At 44.9% G+C, this 23,148-nt stretch overlaps 1 protein-coding gene and 1 pseudogene across 3 annotated transcripts in view; one reads left to right on the top strand and one right to left on the bottom strand.

The window, feature by feature from the left end:
- CNTN1 (contactin 1) overlaps window positions 1–23,148 on the bottom strand; it is a 1,059,655-nt gene that overhangs the window by 673,977 nt on the left and 362,530 nt on the right. The gene's annotated exons all lie outside the window — the stretch shown is intronic.
- Window positions 460–1,581, top strand: LOC147751350 (U3 small nucleolar RNA-associated protein 18 homolog pseudogene; annotated as a pseudogene).

Genomic DNA, 23,148 nt, shown 5'->3' with positions numbered 1-23,148 from the left:
GTCTCGGCTAGCGTAGGCTGCACTTGCGCAGTCTCGCTGCCGAGATTTTACGTTTTCTAGAGTAGGGAGGTAAACGAGCCAGCTCTTCTCCATTGGCCGGCTTCCTAAACGGTGGCCAGCCATTGGAGAAGAGCTTTGTCAGTCAATTTAAGCCCCGTCCGTTACGGATTGAGGGGAGTGTTTTTTGCTGTCCTTTTTCTCCGTGACGTCTTCAGTCACTCAACAAAAAACATGCCCCCCCAGTCTGAAAAAGACAGGGCTTATAGACTCCTGCTGCTGGACGCGCTGTAATTTGTTGCTAGATCACAAGACTTGGTAGGAGTTTGCATTGTATGAATTGCCCTTTGAAATGCTTGATGTTTACGTGTGTAACTTCGTCCAAGCTGCAGAGAGCAGCATTAATCTCCCAGTGCACGCAAAGGATTGCTTCCCAAATAAATATCGGCCCGATGATGTGTGATGGGGGAGTTTGAGAGCAGCAGATGTTTTATCAGCCGGCAGCAGCAGGCGCGCTCGCCGCAAGCGGAGAGGGAAGGCCCTGGCGTGACTAGGCTGTCTGAGCGGCGAGGGGAGGCCCTGGTGCTTCCTGTGATGAGGCCGTCTGAGGCAGCCTGGCCTGCTGGCGGCACACTGCACATCAAAAGGTGTCCACCCGCTAACACTGCGCGACCCTCCGAGGTGCGGCTCAGCAGCGTGCACTTCCACCCAACGGCAGCCGTGCTGCTGGCGGCTGGCCTGGACCGCAGTATTGGGCTCTTCCAGATGGATGGAGGCGTCGGCCTCCTGATCCAGAGCTTGCACTTGGAGGGATTTCCCGTGCACCGGGGGCGGTTCACCCCCGACGGGAGGCAAGTGCGGGCTACCGGCAAGTGCAGCCGCCGCCTGTACTTGTACAACATGATGGGTGGCGGGCTGAGCTCCGTCCAGCCCCACGGCCTGTCTGAGAGCTTTGCGGGCCTTTGCGTTCTCCCCGGACGGAACCCTGCTGTTGCTGCACGGGTTCTCCGGCTACCTGCACCTACTGTCCATGCGCACCAAGGAACTCGTAGGCAGCGTGTAAGTGAACGGCAGAGCTGCAGGCGCTGTATTCACCAGACCAGATCTACAGCAGTGACGACGAGGGTGGCATGTATGTGTGGGATGTGGCAGCCGGCACTGCCTCCACCGCTTCACCGATGAGGGGTGCCTGCGATCCACCTGCCTGGCAGCCTCGCTGGATGGCCGGTACTTGGCTGTGGCTCCAGCTCTGGCGTGGTCAACATCTACTCCCAGGAGGACTGTATGCTGGAGGCCCAGCCCTGACCTCTCAAAGCCCTCCTGAACATAACCACCTGTGCCTCCGCCCTGGCCTTCAGCCCCACCAGCGAGATGTTAGCCATGGCATCCAGTGCAACGGATGAGGCTGTGCGACTAGTGCATGTGCCCACTTTCAGCGTCTTCTCAAATTTCCCTCGGGCCAAGAGAAAAAACATCCACCTTGCGCAGTGCCTGGACTTCTCCCCTGGCAGTGGCTACTTCTCTATCGCCAACAACAAGGGCAGTGCCATGCTTTATCGTCTGAAGCACTACACTAGCATTTGATGCTTCAAGGCAGTCCTTCACCAGCACGACCCAGAACTTTACGTTTGACCATGGCTCCTGTTACAAAATCCACTTGTCCCTTTGGTGCCCCCCGCCTGTGCTGCGGGAGTTCAGATTTAACTGAACCTAGTTACTGCCCGTCTCCGCCCTCATGTTTACATTTTCCATGGCTTGCGGTGCTCAAGACCCCAACCCCTGGAAGGATGAGGGCTGGCAGTTGCCCCCGCCGGGATCCTGAAGTGTGACCTGCGGTGACCACAGATGTCAGCAGCGAGCGTCTCTTTCAAGTTGCACTGCTGCAGAGTTTGGATTTATTTGTTTGTTGATTGCTAGTTATTTTCATTAAGTCTGTTTTCTGTAACACTTGCAATGCTTACTCTTTTGTTGTGCGCTTCGTCACTTCATCACTTATCGTTATTTTACTACTGTTTTTCTTGTCAAATTTACATTTGTTTAATATTTTTCATCCAGTTTATTATATTTTCTGCCGTTTAGTCTGTTACTTCACTCCTCTGCTGCTAGCTAATTTGACTATTTTTCTCCCAATTTGTACACAGTATTTTTCTGCTTCTTGTGTATTTTGGTGTGTGGGGGCTCTGTGTGTGTGTGGGGGGGCTCTGTGTGGGGGGGGGGGGGCTCTGTGTGTGTGTGGGGCTCTGTGTGTGGGAGGGCTCTGTGTGTGGCTCTGTGTGTGTGTAGCTCTGTGTGTGCAGGGCTCTGTGTGTGTGCGGGGCTCTGTGTGTGTGCATGGCTCTGTGTGTGTGTGTGGTTCTGTGTGTGTGTGTGGCTCTGTGTGTGTGTGCAAATGCAATAGGTCTCGCATTTGCGAGAGATTAAGCTATTACTCTCTACTACTCTCTAATGCTTACATATTGCCATTGTAAATGACAATAACATATACTTATTGGTTTTAAAAAAAACAATAAAAGAAAAAAATGACATTTGCAGTGCCAATAGCTCTAACTTTAACAAAGACAGGACCATTGCATTGAAAATGCTTGTATTCCTTTGACACTAGTGGAAGCATGAAGCAGCCGCCTGATGTGTCAGCCCTGTAGCTGACAACAGAAGAATGTAAACAGAAATAAAGAATTTATTTTTTAGTTTTTTTCTCATTTCTAAGAAAGACACTTTTTTGTCTCCACAGGGGACCTAGATTTAGTTTTTAATCTGAGCAGAAATGTTCTGAATAATATTTTCTAGTGCCATTTATCAGGGAATGGCACATATTCACATTTTGGAATCCTTGCGGTGATGAAGTAGAGATCCGCCAGCAATATCTTTCTGTACTGTCTCTTAGTGTGGAAATTTACAATGTTTAAATGCAGAAGCAACTTCATTACATTTTGGGGCGTCACGATTTCTCTGTAGAAATATCCTGCCTGTCTCAAAAACAATGATGTGTCAGCCTTTGGGTTGGCTACAAAGTCACTGTGGCTCAGTGAGTCAAACAGTTGCTGCAGACGTGCACGAGTTTAGGCCTTCCATCCCTGTGGGGGTCACTAAAGTGAGTACCAATAAAGTGGGTAATAGCAACCCTGGTTAATTACAGCCCTTAGAGATAGCAGCCTTGCGGCATAAAACACGACCTTAAAAAATACAAGGCATTTTTATAATTCTGTTATTTTTTGAGTCAAAGATGTCAAAGTCTAGGTAAAAGCTTATGTCACATCATGAAGAGGGTTGAACCGTTCTGAGGATGTCCCGCTAATCCTTCCTCGGACCCCTGACCTTCTCATGAAAAAATGTGTAGCCTTGAAATGAGAAGAGAAACGGCACTGGAAGTACAACACTCAGGCTGAGGCCACAAGAGGGGACTGACTTACCTTTGCCTGGCTTACCCCTGTGCTGCAGCCTGTAATGATGTTCATTCCTTCTGACTTGCAAACAGCAGTTTATTAAAAGCCAAGCACGTTTACTGATCACTCCGCCAACAGGACGGGCACAACAATTTATGTAACACCAGGGTCAGTGCATAAAGGGAGAAGTCAGTCTCATGAAGAGAAAGGGTGCGCAGCACACTGCACAGGACAGCGGTTAGTTCCAGACAATAGGTCTTGATCTATTTCTATTCATATCTTGTGGCACGCGCAGGGGTTGTCTTCTTTCCCCCTCAGTGTAAGAAGACAAGATCACTACTCTCAACAGTGCATGCTTTGGTTATGGCTGGGCGACAGCAATAGACCAGCAGACGTGGTAGCACAGCTTGTTTGGGCAGTGATACCCATGGTACCACTTAGACATCAAGCCTGGGTTCTGCTACTGATTCAAGGCAGATTCACATTAGGCAGGGCCATCTACACCCCTTTTCTTCAGCTCATAGCAATGCAAAGCTTTCCTGCAGTTATCAGATCTCACCATCTCTCTACAGAATGGCGTCTGTCCAGGTACATCCTTTTTAGGTTTCGCCTCGGCGAAAGCTGCGCAAGCAGACTTTCGCGCAAGGCGAAAACTTTTGTTTACCATTATGGACAAAAGTCCCGCCTCTCACCCCCTCTCACTTCCATTGGCTAGCTCCATAAATGGAGGCTAGCCATTGGAAGTGAGATCCGTCAATCATGGTCCGAGGCGATTCGTGGGCGTTCTGGGGATGTTCTTCTCATCCTGCCCCTTTTAGCATGTCATGCGGCTGTGGGCGGATGTTATTTTTTTTTTTTTGTAGGATTAATGTCCAGGTGAGTGTGCCCCCCTCCCGCTGTCCGTTTGCCCGTTCCCGCCCCCCTCCCGCTGTCCATTTGCCCCCCTCCTTCCCCCCCTGTCCGTTTGCTCGTTCCCCCCCCTCCCGATGTTCGTGTGCCGCACGCGCCACTGCCCCCTCCCCCCCACCCCCCGGCCACCGTCCCGGCTGCAATACATTTGACACCCAGTCGCGCCATGCAAATTCAGTTACCGAAAGTGCACCCAAGACTGACTGGAGTCACAAGCGTTGTAGCGCAGCCAGAGTCACGCTCCAAGTGAAGTTGGCGTGATAGATGGCAGCCTAAATCATTTCCTTCAGGCTCGGAAACGCAGAGCTCTGTTCTTCCAGGAGCCGCATATATTCGGCAATAAGAACCACGCAGTGAGTCGAAAGGAAGTAGGTGGATTGTACCTGCTGGTGCGTCGCCTGTTAGGATTTCTGCAAATGGGAAGCATTTTTAAACGGGCAGCGGATGCATTAAAGCTGGGGTGGAGCACTCGTCGTGTCAGAGTACTTTAGGGGTCAGGCGATTGTGACAAGCATCCTCTGGCATTGAAATGCGGGCTTGTGTGTCCTTGCTCCTGGAATGGACTGGACTGATATAATTAGTAGGTTCCGTTGCAGCCACTGGATTCAGCACAACTCTAAAAGGGAGTGTCTCATTTGCAATTTCAGAATTAAATGAGAAATGTTATTCATGGAAAAAGTAATATTTTTAGCAATTGTAAGGGAATAATGCCATGGCTTTTACTTTTCACATAAATTAGGGAAACTTTCCCAGTGAAAGAACCCCTCTGATGCCTTACTGAGACATGACTTGATTTAAAACAAGTTCAATATATCACAAGAATCCAAGCCACATTTTCCAGGCTTCTTTCAGCTTCACTGATGCTCTCATATAACTTGATATAATAATGCAAATAAACTTAATACAGCTGCCAAAACAAGACCATCTCTACAGGCAGATAAAAACAAGAACATTAACCCCTGCCTCCTAATCGCTTTTGTAGAGCTGCTGCTTGGCTGAGAGATTGTTCTCCCTGAAAGGGGCATCCTAAACAGGCCTCTCCTCCACCACTAACCAACACCACCAGTAAGCATTCCAAAATGTTCTTTTTTTGACGTCTGCTTGGATGTTGATACCTATTGTGACATAATTCACTAGATGGCTCATACCCTTTAATGAATGGTCTTTGGTAGCTCACACAGTACAATTCAGACAATCTTGACATGCAAATGGGTGTAATGTCTGATATTTATATGTTTCCCTCGTCGTCAATTCTTGATGTTGCTCTCCAGAAAGTGGAACTCATAGTCGTTAAAATATCACTCATAATTGCACTGAAATTATGAAAATGTCCCACTATGAATCTGACACCTTGGCAGCTATGCTTTGCTGGTTGTTTTTCTCGCTAAACTTTTCCTATTGCACAGTGTGAGACTTGCAGTAAGCTCGGCTGTGGAAATGTAAAGTCAAGGGGCCTTATTTATGAAAGCCTTGCGCCACCGGTGCGTCACTTTTTCCCATTTTAAAAGTGACACATCGGTGGCGCAAGGCCTTCATAAATAAGGCCCAAGGTTTCTAAGTCGATGCAGAGACCATGTGGTAAAAAGGAGGGAACCTCATGACTGAGGCATCCCTTCATACTCCCTTAGTCCCCTGTCCTTTACACAATTATGGACACACATTATGGACAAAAGTCCCACCTCCCACCGCCTCTCACTTCCATTGGCAAGCTCCATAAATGGAGGCTAGCCATTGGAAGTGAGATCTATCATTCAAACAGCAAGACGTGAGATGTGGGCTGCCCTGCCTCTGGGTGGGTGTGTGTGACTCTGGGTGTGTGTGGGGCTCTGGGTGGGTGGGTGTGTGTGTGACTCTGGGTGGGTGTGTGTGGGGGGGGTCTGAGTGGGTGTGTGTGGGGGGGCTCTGGGTGTGTGTGTGGGGAGGGGCTCTGGGTGTGTGTGTGGGGGGTGCTCTGGGTGTGTGTGTGTCTCTGGGTGTGTGTGTGTCTCTGGGTGTGTGTGTGTCTCTGGGTGTGTGTGTGTCTCTGGGTGTGTGTGTGTGGCTCTTGGTGTGTGTGTGTGGTAGTAATTGCTGTCTGCTGAGCTCGTCCGTAGGGTACAATAGGTCTCACATTGCGAGAGATTAAGCTAATGGCAATGTAAATGACAAAACCAACACATAAATACAAAGTTTGTCATTTACAATGCCAATAGCTCTAACTTTTCCAAAGGCGAAACCATTGCATTGTAAATGCTTGTTTTTCTGGTCATAGAGGTTCCTCTTAAAGTCAAATGTGAACGTGAATATCTGGCAGGGCCCAGCACATAGTAATCATGGTCAACTCATCCAGCCACACGGAACTGGTGGCACACTTGAATTTATTTGGGGATCCAACTAGTATGAGCTGCATCTCTCTCAAGGTACTGTTCTGTGTTTTAAGTTATTAACCATTAGGTTTTCAACCACGCAGCTTTATTGTGGATCGCACAAATACCATAAAGCCACCAGAGATTGTGCATTTCACACAGACAGTGCTCAAGACAATCATCTACTGTTGACTGGCTTCATCTTTCTTCTGCCTGAGCTGACCACCGGTGGTGGAGATGGGCACTCAACACATCCCCTTGGTTCAGGTGACATCAGTAGCCAAGTCACACTTTGTTAGAGTGACTGAGATACAAAGGCAAACAAACTCGCTGCTTTGTGGGGGACTGTGAAGAAAGGATTTCTGACCAAGTATGCTGCTTGGAGTTTTGGTCCACCGAACTTATGAATCTCTGATGTGAGACTCACGTACTGTAAATTCCACTGAAATGGACCTGAGTGGTAATTACCAGTGCCTGCGTTTGAAAATAAGGTCTGCTGCTGTGGAGTCAGAGTAGGTGGCTCTAGCCTATTTACACATTATCACGTGCACACAAGTGTTTGCAGGGTGAGTGATTGGGACTACTTCATAACTGAGCCTATTATCTGCACACAGGCAGCGTGTTGTAGAGGGGACATTAATACATTGTTTATTGCCTGTGCAGGCCTTATAATTTCAATGGTCATTCAAAAAGAAACATTCCAATTTTTTTTTTACTACAATGTGGGTCTTTTGGTCTTCACTGTCAGTCTGTAGTGCTTTACTGTAGTAACTATGTAGACCAAATATTTACCAAAATAACAACTTCGAATTGGTTGGACCTCAAGAAGAGTAACGTATCATATAGGCAAATAAAGGTCCAGAGTTCAAATATAATATACATTTTGTCATATATACACTCCTAGATGTACTTTACATTTGTGTCATATTTCTTTGAGTCACCCCTTAATTAGATTCTGTCTTTAAACTACCCTGCTAAGCCAAGTAGATTATTCTGCAGGCCAGCAGGCATAACAAGCATACCCCACAAAATAATAGCATCTGGAGGGATCAATGCTGTTCCAGGGAGGGAAACAAGGTGGCCAGTTGAGGACATTTTTACAGCTCTCGGAGTTGTGTTCATTGACCACTTGAATTTCAAAAGGTCTCTCAAGATACTCTGCAAAACGAATGGGATGGGACTGAGTGATGATATGCTATCTTTCGATTGGGTGGAGGTGCCTAGATTTTGGAACTGTCCACCCCTACCTATAAACACCTGAAGAAGGGAGAGACAGGGGGACCTGTCATCTTCAGGGGTGGTGAGAATCTCTGGGTTTTTACTGATTCAGACTTTGTGGATCTGTGTTTCCAGAGACAGGGGTACTGGCCTTCCCACTCCATCTGGTAAACAGTAGAGGAGTGGACTTGCTGGGGACCCAGAAGGAAAGGTTTTTTGTGGAACTTCTCTGGCTGATCCTGTTGGGGAGCAACCCCTAAAGAGGAAACCACTGAATTCTTATGGGTATACACTGGGGTCCCGAAAGTGGTATAGAGCTAATAGGGCCTGGGGTTTGCATACATGGGGGGTAACTTGCTTTCATGGCCACAGAATGTTGCTGAAGAAAACTAGGGTTCAGAGTAATTTATATAATTTGCTGTAGCAAACTTACATGAAATTACAGCAAAATTATGCACGATTATGCTGAACTAAGTGAGGAGTACAACCTCACATTTAGTGCTGTTCCTTTCATGCAAATGCACACTTGCATGTACATTTTTGTGGTTACTGTGCACCAAAATACCCCGTATGGGGGATTTGTGCGCATTCTCAAATTATCTCATTCATTCACTCATACATTGGACCAGCGGATGTATTGTGTGCTATGAAAATAGCGATAAATGCAATAGACATGAGCAGCAGCAGCCAGCAGCCAGTAGCAGGGGCTGCCTTAGGCATGTGCAAGCTCTGCACCTGCACAGGGCCACCAACCCCCAGGGGCCACCACGCCAATATGTATCCTTAATATAATAATCCTCTGAGGATGGATACATATTTGCGTGGCGGCCCCTGGCAGGGATTTGGTGGCCTCTGGCTCTGTTCCACTTCCAAACACCCTGACCCTCCCCTCTTCACTGGCCTCCACGCTCCGCCCCGCACGGACCCCCTCTTCCGGGGCCCCCTACCTACGCTCCCTGCCCAGGGCCGCCATGAGCCTAGAGCCGCCCCTGTATGGGCTGAATTTATTGTTCCTGTTTTTGTGCCATATCAATCATAATTACACTGATGGGTGCAATCGTGTAATTTTCTGTAAGCCCACATCAAAAGAGTAATGTGAAATTAACTAAATTAGCCTCTCAGTATAGTGAGGAGCGATGCCTCTGAAAAACAGCATGCAGGTACATAGTTTGCAATATTTGTTTTACAAATTGTCCGGATCTATATGGTGAGCAGCTTTAAAGACATGACACAGAGACATAAAAACAGCTCTTTATTCCGCCAGAATTCAGTAAAGACTCTTCAAAGCAGAAGTAGCAAAAGCTGTGGGAGTTCAAGAGCCAGTCAGGTAGCCGTATTTTGAACCCTTTGCAAATTCTTAATCAGACCAATGTCCATACGCACAAAAGAGAATTGCACACCAGTATGGGGTGCAGTCTAGGTAACCACACAATAGGGAGAAGGTACAAGATCTTCTTGTGCACCTTCGAAAGGAAGAAACAAGTAGAGGCAACATGTTTGCCCTGCTCTCCTAACAAGATCAAGATATACCCAAAGATTTTTACTGTTTTGGGAGAGACATATAACACAGACCAGAATGTCAGAAATCCAGTGGAAATTATCTGGGTAGGCGAGAATGTTTTATCCGAAGCACCTCCATTTTGTCAAAATTGAACTTCAATGAGTTCCATTGTAGTCAATCTGCAGCTTGCACAGATTGTAGGATTCAAAGGGGGCAGAGCTCGACCTGTCCGTAATAATGATAATTTGGGTAATGTCTGCATAATTCATGCAACACAGGCAAAAAGATCTGACCAACTTAACCAATGGATGTAAATAGATATTGAAAAGCATGAGGCCTAATGTTGACCCATGGTGCAGAGTCTCTGACACACATGGGTGTAAATAGACCGCCTGCGACCTACCTTTCAGGTAGGATTTACATCAACCAACCAAATGCCAACCTGCTGTAGTCGGGTTTGAAAAATAGTGTGAGAAACTGTATTGAATGATGTGAACAGATCGAACAACACGAGAGCTGATATTTCTGCTTTGTCCATCCTCATTTATAGGTCATCAACCATGGCCAGCAAAACAATATTTGTTTTGTGCAGTTGATGGAACCCAAAGTGGACAGAGTCTAAATCTGACCTTGATTGAACAGTCTAGACATAAGTAGGTTAACATACTTCTCTATAGTCTCAGCTGCAAATGGGAACAAAGAGATTGGTCAAAGATTTGAGGGTATGGAGGAATCAGCATGCAATTGTATCACCAAGGACACTATCAGGGTTTTTCCCCCACACCTACATTAGAGAGCTATTGCAGACTTCGAGTAGTGGAGGTGTGAGTGTCCCCACTTAACTGGCTTTCTTCTGCTCCCCAAGAAGGGTGAGTGCTCCAGGAGCATTGAGGGACAGAAAGTTAAGGAGCTTTCTAGGGCCTACCGTGGTGGCCTGTAAGGAAGGGGAGACTTCTCTGACTGCAACAACACCAGCATAGTCTAATACAAATGAGCAGAAGGTGTGACACCCTAAGTGGGACATGTATGTCCAGATGTGGGTTCCATGCATACTGCCACTTGAACCAAGATACATCTGGCTAATGAGTCCTTTCAAGGGTGAAACCCATCCTGGCTTGCCTGTATTCCAGTTCAGGGAGGACCTGGTCTGGCAGTTCAGGATGGACTGCTCCCATTGGAGGGAGCAGGGTCAAGACTGATTTGCATATGACTGGGTGGGAAACTGGGGTAGCATGGTGTGCAAAAGAAAGATGGACTGGGATGAGGCCCTGAGTAATTACCAGTAGCTGAGATTAACTCAAGCATTCTATCCATCACATTTTGTATACAAACAAGCAGGCAAGCAGAAAACTGTAACGTCTTCTATCTCTACTTGGGCTTGTGTGGAGAAATGGAGCAGAAGAAGCAACTTACCGGCCTCCCACCCATGGTAGATAAGGGGACGCATGGTAAGACCCAAAGACAGAAGACTGCACAACTGTTGGCTTAGATGAAGTCCTGTAGGAGAGTGGAGCCAGCTGGGACATGGAAAACCTAGTCTGGGATGTGCAGTGTCAAGAAAACAAATGAAGAACTTTTAGGTAGTGGGTTCAAATAAGTTCAGTGATGAATGTATAACGAAACAGGAGGGATGTGTTATTATCTCAGCTATATGTCATGCTTGTGTAGAATGATACTAATCATGATTAGTATTTGATAAAGACACTAACTGATCCAGCTGTTATAAACTAAACTGCAAAGCCATGGTTTCTTTCCCATCATTAAAGGAATATCGTATCATAAAAAAGTGACATTAACTTATAAACTTTGGACTTTTAATGGAAAAAAGTTTATTATTAGCAAAATATAGTATTGAGTACACTGAGGCACTAAGTTTGAAGTGCCTCTCCATAAGACAAAATGTAGCGTATAGGCACCGCATTGGTGAGTGCAGCAGCATCTCAAGATATTTACCGGTAAAATGAACCCAGAATTTGGGTGTTGTGTGATTGCCTATTAATACAGATGTAACACTAATTTAAATTTGATGTGACTAATATGGACTTTATAACCATACTGAGCAGGTGCTGGGTCCCTTATTAACTGATACGGTTACATGGAATATGTTTACAGTAATTTAAGTATACATATTGATCTAAGATGTATGTAATCTTATACTAACTACTGCATTGGCACAGCTTTAATTGTATTAACTGTAAAAGTTTCGTTTTAAGTTTTGCAGCTTGGTGAAACAATACATTTATATTAATTAATTGTACTAAAAAGGTGAGTATGATGAAGGACATCAAATGTGGGCAAATATGGAGTATTTGGATGTCCGACTTCTCACAAGGCAAGATGGCTTTACAGACATAACCTCACTCATCTTAGCTAATGGGCAAATGGTGGGATATCTGTTGGACCAAGTAAGAGTCCCAAAAGGGAATATCCAACACATTCAAGGTGACCTCTTGCTCTAAATTAAAACGTTCAAGATAATTGATAGAATACATGGAGCAATGTGTAGGCAGCATACTAAAACATTGAGAATGAAGATCCTCAATGGCTGAGAAGAAGGAAACAATGACCAAACTAGAGATTAATATATTAAGTAAATTAAGTGAGAGCTGATGCCTAAAGACAGCATAGGAGAAAGACAGATATTTCATGACTCAAAAAAGCCTTATTTGTTGAACTAAAGAAAATAAGGCTTATATGACGGATTAGATAACATGCTAAGTAACAAGGACTAAGGGGAAATAGCAGTACAAAGGACATGACCCCCAGAAGCTATTTTATTAAAGAAGGGAAAGCAGAAACATTCATTCATGATGAAAGAGAACAGAGACATGGGAAATAACTGTGAAACACAACTTGCCAGATACAGGCTAGCAAGACTGCACATAAAAACCCCAGGCAAAGGATAAAGCACCAAGTAGAAAACAATTGGCCTCCCTGCATAACATAAGTTATCTCATGTAGGAAACAAAGAGCTATGCTTAAACAACGCCATATCTACACTCGCAGGGCAAATGAAAGTGTTGCTAAACCTAGAACAAGCCCAATCAGACTGAAGACAAGATTGGCTATTGTAAGAAAAAGCAGTGTGTGATATATATATATATATATATATATATATATATATATATATATATATATATATACAGGTAGCCGAAACCTTCCTATGTGACATCATACAGGAATGTAATATTCTGTGGCTCAGCTCAGGATCAGAGCACTGACCTTTTTGTACCCTGCTGTGCTAAGTTGATTGCATTCTCGCAAGCGGCAGGAACAAAGGCCAATTAGCAATACCTGACTCAGCTCCTGAGGAGGAAAGGTGTGGGGATGAAGGATCTGCATCAATAAATCAGATGTCACACTGTGCCATGGATGGGCCTGCCTAAGTCCACTAAACAAAGGTGGAAGCCCAAACCTTTGGAGTAAAAACAAGAGGGGAATCCCTTTGAAGATTTGGTGGAAAAGGCCCTGGCAGTGATTTCAGTGTGGGGTCGAGCTGAGGCCCCCAGAGCAGGTGTGGCAAGTGACTTCTGGATAAAACCATTTAGAAATGACCCAGCAGGTTGTGGAATAGGGTTGGGACAGAGGTGGAGAGATGTTGTGGCCTCTCAGGATACAACAAAGGTGCTCACTGTTAGAACCTGCCAAGGGGGAGAGCTCTCTCTTGGTTGTGATTTTCTGCTGGACACTGGGACTGGATGGGGCAGCCACGGACAACTGAAAGGACGAACCCCCTGATATCCATCTGAACGAAGGACTCTGTCTGCAGTTGCCCCCAGGGCCACTGGGGCTTTCCCCAGGACCAGGTAAGCTGGTTCACTTCCCCGCAAAGGACTAGTTGGGGGAAAGACTGGGCTTCTGCAGCAAGGAGAGAAAACCAAGAACAAGGGCTGGAGCAATGAGACAGTGGAACCAGCCACCTACAAAGTTCGCCACCTAACTGTGCCTGACATATGAGCAGAGAAGAATTTGACCTTTGATCCCCCCTCCCCCAGAGCAACTGCCAGGTGATTCTCTACCCCCGGGGGGGGTGCATTCCCAATGAAAAGGAAGGGCATTGTGACAGGAAAAAAAATGAAAAAGAGAGGCAGCAGGTCATCCCTGTCTGCGAAGAACAAAACATTGAATATTCACTGCACCCCCTAATGCCCTGTGGGGTTGTTGAACTTTGAACATTTTGACCCCTTGTCAAGGTTCAAGGTCCCTGGCTGCGGGGCCACCACCACCAATGTCCAAAAGAGTTCAGGGGGACTGCAGGAGTGCCACAGTCTCCCCCATAAAGGATTTAAACAGTACTGATTCTAGGTCTGCAGAGCCCAAAACATAATGCCTATCCAGGTTTTCCATCAAGTTTTGAAGCACTCCTAAGGCTGAAGCATGTGCTTTACAGCTAGGAGTGCAGTGTTTTCTATGGATGACTTCTATGGCTGCAACTACCATGACCTAAAGTTGTCTAAAACGAAAGTGTTGTACAGCACCCTCTAGGAGTGGAGTTTATGGTTACATGTGATTTGTGATCAAACTGTGATGCCTTGTAGGAGTTATTTTTATAATTGTGTTTTTAATGCTGCAGGTATATAAAAAGCAAACAGAAAATGGAAAATGCTAATTTAATTTATGTACATGCTTTAGTGAAATAATAATGTTGACAGCATCTCATACATATGCTTTATTATTAATGATATGTGCATTTGCACATGGTTATTTCTGATTATTGCACTTTCTCCCAAAATGATGATATTTTTGACATGTGGTCTGTTGATCTTAAACCTTTGCCCAATTCAATGTACTTATCTGAGGTGTTTGTTGGTCAAAGGTTACTATGCAATTTCATCGAAAAGTGGTTCCATCAGTCTTATGTCTATTTGTAAATTACTGCATATTACTGAGTAGAAAAGCACAGCTGGACAATCATTTATTGAGTGTTATTATTATGTCCCAGTAAATAATGATTACTAGCTGTTAAACTTGGCCCTTTTTGTAGGGTCATCCCAGAACCTTTTGCCTTCCTCCTGTATTGTTTCTGACCTGTTTTTGTTAGTTTTATGACTCTGGGCACTTTACGACTGCTGATCAGTGCTAAATTGCATATGGATTAGTTATTCATTGATTGGCATATTTGATTTAATAGTCAGTTCCTAGTACAGTGCACTATGTGTGCCTAGGGCCTGTAAATCAAATGCTGATAGTGGGCTTGCAGCACTGATTGTGCCACCCACAAGAGCAGCCTGTATATATAACTCTGGCCTGCCATTGCACAGCCTGTGTGCAGTCTGGTACTGCGCTGTCGACTTGGCAAGTGCAGACACTTGCCAGTCTCTATCTTTCCCTTTCATACATGTTAGTCATCCCTAAGGTAGGCCCAAGGTACCCCTGTGGGCAGGGTGCATTTTATGTGAAAGCTAGGACATGCTGTGATGTGTGTGGCATGTCCTGATTGTGAAATACTGCCAATTTCGTTTTTCACTAATGCAAGGCTACCTGTTCCCATAGGACTGAATGGGGAGTTTGTTTATAACATCTTATAAACATACCCTGCACTTGGAATAGGTAGAAAAATAAAGTTTAGTATGCCTGAACTTAGAATGTTACGGTGCATCTTTTAGTGAGGGTGATTTTTTCATTCTGTGTTTGAAAATACCACTTTTAGAAAGTAGATATTTTCTTGCCTAACCATATAGTGTGCCTCTGCTAGGTTTGTGTATTGCATGTCTGGCTTTTGGGTGACAGGGGCTGGAGAAGGGCAGCAGCTCCAGAGGTCTGATAAGTCAGGGCTGGGCTGAATAGGCCTGGTCTATATTTGGAGTGGTGGGAGTAGTAGTAACTTCATCTGAATAGGGCTGTGCCTGCCTCCCACAATGGCAGCTGTGCCCCCTGTGGTGTGTCTGGAGCCCGGGCTCACACTGACAAAGGACGTTATTGTACACTTGCAAAGTGCCCCACAGAACTGGTTTTGGCTGGATACAGACACTCTCTGCCTTCATAGAACAAAAGATTTTTGGGTATAAAAAGAGGGGTCCGGACCCCAGACTTTTAGATCACTACTGGGAATCAAGAGAAACCTTTGCCAAGGAAAGATCCGGATGCGCTGAGGAGGAATACTACCTTTGTGCTGTTTGCTGTCTGGGGTTGGCCTGCAGTGGCTGCTTGCTGCCAATGGCAGGAGAAAAGGATTTTGCTGTTTGCTTTGTCATCTTGAAGAAGATCTTCAAGGGCTTGAAACTGAGCTTGCCTCCTGTTCTGAAGTCTCAGGGACACAAATACTTCACCACCAGCTCCCCTGAATTTCCTTGCTGGGAATTCCAACCTGCAAGGAGGTGCACGCTGCTGTTTAGGACCTCTGGAGACTGTTTGTCGCTGGGAGCTGGGAAATCGACGCAACATCGCATCGAGGCGCCAAGACTGTCGCATCATTGGGGGGGCGCAGTAAGAAACAGACACATCAACTCCCCATGCAGTAAGCAATCAACGCATCACCTCCCCGGCGCTGCAGTAAGGTATCTTCCCTGAGTGTAAGGAACTGACGCATCACCTTCCCTGCGGCCATTTTGTTTGTTTTGGTTGACGCATCTAAGGTTCTTTAGAGAAAAGTGTTGCATTTACAGCTTGCATTGAACTGAACTACTTCTACCATTTGAAAGCCTTATTTTTAATACTGTATTGTGGATTTTTGTTGTTTGGTCTTGTTTTGGGTTTAGATAAGGATTACTTATTTTTCTAAACTAGTGCGGTGTCCATTTTTTAGTGTTTTCACTATATTACTGTATGTGTTCACAAATGCTTTACACACCGCCTCTGAAATTAGCCTGTCTGCTTGTGCCAAGCTACCAAGGGGGAGAGCAGGGGTTATTTTGGGAGTGTATCCCCCTTACCCTGACTAGAAGCAAGGGCCCCTACTTGGATAAAAGGTACCTACCTCTGCCAACTAGAAACCCCCATTTCTAACACTAGCCCACACCACCTCCCTTGAGTAGGCCTTGGACTGCTCTGCTGCTCTGAGAGAGTCAAGGGGTACAATGGGGTGTTTGATTTCCAATGGAGGCCACATTTCGACCCATTACTTGTGCAGGCCACACTACTAATAGTCTGTGTCCTTACAGTGATTTACTTAGGACTATTGAAAATATTTAGCCCATCATGGATATAGAGTTAAAAATAGCCCAGAGGGGGCCACACCCATACCACATACTCAGGATATTTACATACAATCTAAATAAAATCTATTTACTAGTTCAACACAAGCCCACACCACCTCCCTTGAATAAGCCTCGGACTGCTCTGCTGCTCTGAGAGAGTCAAGGGGTACAACGGGGTGTTTTATTTCCAATGGAGGCCAAATTTCGACACATTACTTGTGCAGGCCACGCTACTAATAGCCTGTGTCCCTACAGTGATTTATTTAGGACTATTGTAAATATTTAGCCCATCATGGATATAGAGTTAAAAATAGCTCAGAGGGGGCCACGCCCATACCACATACTCAGGATATTTACATACAATCTAAATAAAATCTATTTGCTAGTTCAATGGCTATTCTGAAAATCTGGTCTCCTAACAAAGGTTCACGTTTATTATTCTATACAATGTAAAATACGGAATATCAGTCACAGAAAAATGAAAATAAAACATAACAAAATTAACAAAAAAGTTGTAAAAAGTTTTCTGACAATTGATACTCCTACACAAATTCAAAAATATACAAAATTTAATAGGACATTAAAAATTACAACAAAAGAAGAACAACGGCGCTCAATAAGTTACACAAACAAAATCCATAAAGACAATACACTGTGTAAACATAAATATTGGCTGAGGAAAGTTACATATAGATTGTTTGGACAAGACAAAAGCGAAAAATAGCAGAGAATGCGTCCTCTTCACTCAAGGCCACATGTAGGTGTCGACGGCGTTTCGACCAGATTAAAGTTAAATGGTCATCATCAGGACAAACATTATTCAACACCAGAGCGTCCAATAGAAAAATCCAGTACTAGAATCTATTTATTTATAAGTCCACAGCACATAAATTAGTGGTCTCCAATTGCTTATGATCCACTTCAGTTGCATCCTATCCAAGGAAGTTTATTGTGAATAAAAACTCCACTTGAATCTCGATGGAAGTCAAATTTAGCAGCAACAAGCGGCCAAGCATTAATTAAAAGGTCCCTCAAGTCGAACAAAGCTGCTCTGACTTCGAGCAAGTCTCCACAGCAAGCCAAGCATTAATTAAAAGGTCCCAGAAGTCAAGCGAAGTGGAGATTTTAATCACTATAAACTTCCTTAGATAAGGTGCAACTGAATTGGATCATAAGCAAGTGGAGCCCATTAACTTCTGTGCTATGGACTTGTCATGAATAGATTCTTTTACTGGAATGAAACAAGGAAACAATCACCAAGTGAGAGAGCGTGGACTATGCAACTTGTGTAAATCACAAATTAAACCTGAGGAAGCTATTAAACTGAACATGCAGAAAATAAACTCTTTGAGCCAGATGTACGACCCTTTTTTGCGGCCGCAAAGGGGAAATGTTCCTGTTTGTGAACGCAAAAAAGGGTAATGGCATGTACAAATGCTATTTTGCTAGTCATTGACACCCAAAATAGCATTTGCTACTCCCGCTATTAAGAAGGGGCGTCCCTTCCTAATAGCGAATCACCGTGCCATGTACAATTGTTTTGCAACCGCATTTGCGGCCGCAAAATACTCGCAGGTTACCACCTACTTCAAATGGGTGGTAAACCACTTGCAAATGTGCAGGGGTCCCCAGAGGACCCTTTCCCCTTTGTGAGTGACTAAGGACCACTGCCTGCACAAAATAAAATGAAACTGAAAACATTAATTTTTCTTTTTTTAATGCATCTGAAATTTTAAAAAAAGACTGCATTATTTAAAAGTAGTCCCAGACATGGTGGTCTGTTGACACCAGCAGGCCACCATCCATGGGAGTGCTAGCCATTCCTAATGGGGTCGCAAATTGCACCTGCCTCATTAAAATTCATGAGGCATGCAATTTGCGACCCCATTAGGAATTGCAAACAGTGTCTGAAACACTGTTATACATCCCAATTTGCGAATCACACATTTCAAGTCGGAAATGCAATGTAATTTGTGGGTCGCAAATTGGTGTATCGTACATATGGCCCTCAAACTCCATAGAGAGACAATCTAGGCTCCATGATAGAACCCATGTCCAGGAAAGAGACAAGATAGGTCCATTGAGCCATGCAGTAAAAACTATGGCAAATTCAAATAAGAAAGTGCTATCAGAACTATGTCCCGCTACAGGCAGTGCCACCAATGAAAAAAGCTGTGGCCAAAGAGGTAAAAAAAAGGAAAAAGAGTGTATTCCTGAAGCCAAAATCCAACGGTTCCGCTGAAAAACAAGAACGTAGATGAGAACAATGGCAACTTAAAACGAAATTAATTAAATTAAAACAATTAAAGAAAAAGATTTTTTGCTGGAGCAGATCTTCAATCATTTTCAAAAATGTATGTCATCTGAAAACAGGAGACACGTCTTTGGTGTCAAAGCCTTTACACACTCAGTTCTATAGGTACTAACAGACAGCCGCGGTCGGTAATGGGTGTACCTGCAGGGCAGTGATGTGGGGAGGGGGAGGGGCTTCGCAATGCATGCTGATAAGCGCTCCAGCAAGTCAGCAGCGCGGGAGGTGTCCCGGATGTGACCAGGTAAATCCCAAGCCAAGTGATTGTCCATCCTGCACCCATCATTGCCAGGAAAAGGCAGAACATGGCCACCCCCATTGACTTTGTTTTGGTGATACTGGATCTCCTCTGTCTGGTAAGCCTACCTTACATGGCCCAGATCTCCATACTTGAATTTTTTCCACTGGATCACTCATTTGTCTGAATAAGTGCTTGCTGACTGTGTTTTGTCTTTTTGTCCTCGTCAGTGGTCATTAACTGAGCCCCATTTTTAATTACATGGGCAAACGGAAACCTTCAGACAACTCCCTGGGAACTGGGAAGAAGCCCAAATCTGCAAGGCACTTTGTAACTGAGAAATGAGTTCCTCAAGTAATCAAAGAACTGATTGTGAAAGTTGAGGATGTGATTAACGGTGGGAGAACTGTTCCCATTATGCCTGCCCCCAGGAAAGTGACATCTCAGATCACCCAGTTCCACAAGGGAAAAGGTTCTGACTTAACCAATTGTCTGAGGGACAAATGTGTGGCTCAATGGTTAGAGCGATTCAGAAAAGGGGGTGGTGATGAACAGAGTGTCTGAATTAAGCAGACCACTCTTACCCAGTCCAAAGATCAGGGCTTGATCCATCACCGTTATTTAGCTCACTGCACCATCCCAGCTCAGAACCTGGCTATATGCAAATCAGTCTGTCCCTGGCCCAGTGCATCATGGGAACAGGGCAGACTAAACTACCAAGCCAATTCTTCGCCAGAAAGGAGACAAGCTACCGGGGACCGGTTTCTGGCATTTCAGCCGTCGTCGGCCCGGCTTGCTTGAATCCTGATGGTGCAGTGAGCAAGGGACTCATGTCTGAGTATACCCTGCCACACCTATAGTGGCCAAAAACGATTCAGAAAAGGGGGTGGTGATGAACAGAGTGTCTGAATTAAGCAGACCACTCTTACCCAGTCCAAAGATCAGGGCTTGATCCATCACCGTTATTTAGCTCACTGCACCATCCCAGCTCAGAACCTGGCTATATGCAAATCAGTCTGTCCCTGGCCCAGTGCATCATGGGAACAGGGCAGACGAAACTACCAACTTCCGGGTGAGTAGTGCACTATACAAGTATCAATTTACATTTTACATTTTTTACAAATTGCCGATTCTGTGTCTAATTTGGCTTTAGAATTATGATTGACGGATGCTGCTATGGCCTTCCTCACCCCAGTCTACCTCTGCCTTGCATCCCTTGTAGATTGAAGTGTTGCCGGCTCTTGATCCTCAGGCAGTGCCATTATCCTAACCATCTACTGTTCCAGCGCCCATTGACCTAATTGGTAAAACTAGCACTAATATGCAGCAGGATGTTGCTCTAGCCTCCGCTGTTGATAATCTGGTTCATCCAGAGGGTCTTAAGAGCCTGATTGCGCTACTTAGAACTGAACTTAAGAGGCTGCTGTTTTCCTAAGTTCGAGGATGTCGGACCTTATTGGCATCAATAATGGCTTATTGGCAACGTTTAGGGATAGGGTGCCCTGTACAAAGCTTACCTGTGTAAATACATTTCCCTTCTTTTACAAGCCCCCCTCCTGGCACTGGTGTGGTTACGATAAGTTTCCCGTGAATGGGGATCACCCACCTCGTATCATTCCTCCTATTTGTGCAGTTTCCATAGCCTCTATGGGCCTTGCCCCCACCCCCACCACCGTAAAACAAGGTGCCCCCAACAGAGCACAAACCCCAGTCCCAACAATGTACACACAGGCATTACCATTGAGTCAAGTGCATCTCATTCTGTGACATCAGGACATGGTACCACCAGGGTCACTTACCCAGGGACCTATCCCAGGGCTCCCTCCGTCCCCTAAATGAGAATGGCCCTGGACTTCTTTCCATTATGAGTAATTTTCTAGATCTGCTGCGTGATTGTGCCCCCTAGATAGTAGTTCTAGTGGATGTGCCCCCAATCTATTCTAAAACCTAAGAGGGTTTTTTTCAGCTCAAGAACAAGGTGTACCACTAGTTGTCCATGAACCTGAGGGTGGACGCCGGTTTTCACACCCAGCTAAACATGGTCTGTAAAGTATGGTGGGTTGGGAGGTTTGTGTGGTTGTGAATTTCAACAATACATGGGCTTAAGCCAGAATTCTGGCTTATTCTAATTGCTCAGGGGGTTCGGGCATTAGGGTGAGCCCGTTGGTGTTCTTTTACAAGCCAGGGATGGGCCCTGTGAATAGTCACTCTCCCAATGTCCGGGTGCTCTAGACCTTTTAGGCCATGCACACGAAGTCCATCTATGAGCAATACGGGTGTCCTGTTTCTTCCACTTCAAGGGGAAATAACCTTCGACATCCTGGGGCACACCTTTGCCCCCCGCTATGCTCATTTCACCACCTCTAACAGATTTGAAACTCTGGGCTCTCTGGAGGGGGTAGATTGACTACCTAGTAGTACTCAACTTGGAGCAGAGGAGAAACAGACAGAAACAGAGGTGAGAGGGGGTTCATCAGATCCTCATACCTATGACCAGTTGGGGTACCTATCAAGGAGTATAGCCAGTTTAGATGCTAAGATTAGGTACCAAAATTGGCTACATTTTATTAAATCCTACCAAGTCTTAGCTTCTCAAGAAATATGGGGCTAGATGTATCAACATACTCTTTTGCAATTTCAAAATAGAGATTTTTAAGGAATCTCTATTTGGGAATTGCAAAATGGCATGTATATAGAAATTCGCTATTTTTTAGCGATTTCTTAAAATTCCTTATTTGGGATTAGCAAATTGCTAATCGCAAATAAGGAATAATTTCCCATTCATTTCTATGGGCCAGGAGGCCCATAGGAATGAATGTGAATTTATTCTCAATTTGCGATTCGTATTTTGCTAATCGCAAATTGAGAATAATTTCAAGGGTGCAGGGGTTTCTCAAGGACACCCTGCTGCACCCCTGAAAATGACATGTGTGCGCATATGGCGCACATACATGCCCTAGGGGCATGTATGAGCGTTACATGGCACCTTTACAAATTGCATAAAGTGCATTTGTAAAAGAATTCACAAATTACCACCAACTACAAATTGGTGGTAATTTGCGATTTCTTAGGCAAAATTCGCTAAAATGAAATGTTTCATACATAGCATTTAAGAAATCGCAAATTGCGATTTCTTAAATGCTTGCGCAATGTTACGGAATCGGAAAATTTGCGATTCCTTAATATTGCTAACTTTTTGCATGCTACATCTCATTTCCCGTTTTTCTTGTCGCAAACGCTGCTATTTTGCGAATCGCAGTGTTTACGACAAGAAAAAAGCTTGATACATCTACCCCATGGTCCCTTAAAACCACAGCTTTTTCAGATAATGTTGTTTACTTGTTCCAGCCAGTGATACCTTCTTCCTCTGGGCGTACTAAGAGCAGGTTGTGAATATTAATTTCTTTAACAGTAACTTGTGTGGCGACCGAGGTTGAGGCAGACTGTCGTATGTGGGGCCAATTTGCTTACTTTTCCTGACAAGTCACTGTTGTTAATTGTGAATGTATTCAAACCTAATGGTCGCTCCTCCTTTTCTGATGCCATTAGACCGGCTTAGTTATTAATAAATTTATGAATTCATTGGTCCCTCGTGGGAATGATCCAGCAAGAAGGATATTGATAATGGTTATGGGTCACTTCAGTATCCAAACTTGTCTAGGGCCCTGTTTCGCTTTTCAGGACACTTTGGCTGAGATGAGTCTCCACTCCCCCAATTTGAACACTCCTCTCAAGAAAACCAGTTAAGCAGTTTGATCCACTCTCAGAACCTGATCATCCACAGTGCCCAGGCAGCCCCAGCATTTGTCAGCAGAGGGGCAGAATCAATTGTTGATCATATCTTGATCTCAACGTTCCTCTCTAGTTCTCTGGGATCACCAAATCAAATGCACAGGATGGATTGATCACAACCTCTTGACATTAGTGCTAAAATGGCAGTCAGTGTGTACCCTAACCTACTCCTTGCTCGCAACACTTGATCCCTGCAGACCAAGGCAGATGCTTAAGTGGTCTAAAATTAACCCAGTAGAACTTTGTGGGACTCTTCTCAGTCAGTTTAGCCTAGAGGTTAAAGGTTATCTTAATCTTGATCTTTGTCCCAAGAATGTT

This window comes from Lissotriton vulgaris, chromosome 1_1, assembly GCF_964263255.1.
Source record: "Lissotriton vulgaris chromosome 1_1, aLisVul1.2, whole genome shotgun sequence".
Classification (NCBI taxonomy): domain Eukaryota; kingdom Metazoa; phylum Chordata; class Amphibia; order Caudata; family Salamandridae; genus Lissotriton; species Lissotriton vulgaris.
This window is presented reverse-complemented; position numbering and strand designations above follow the sequence as displayed.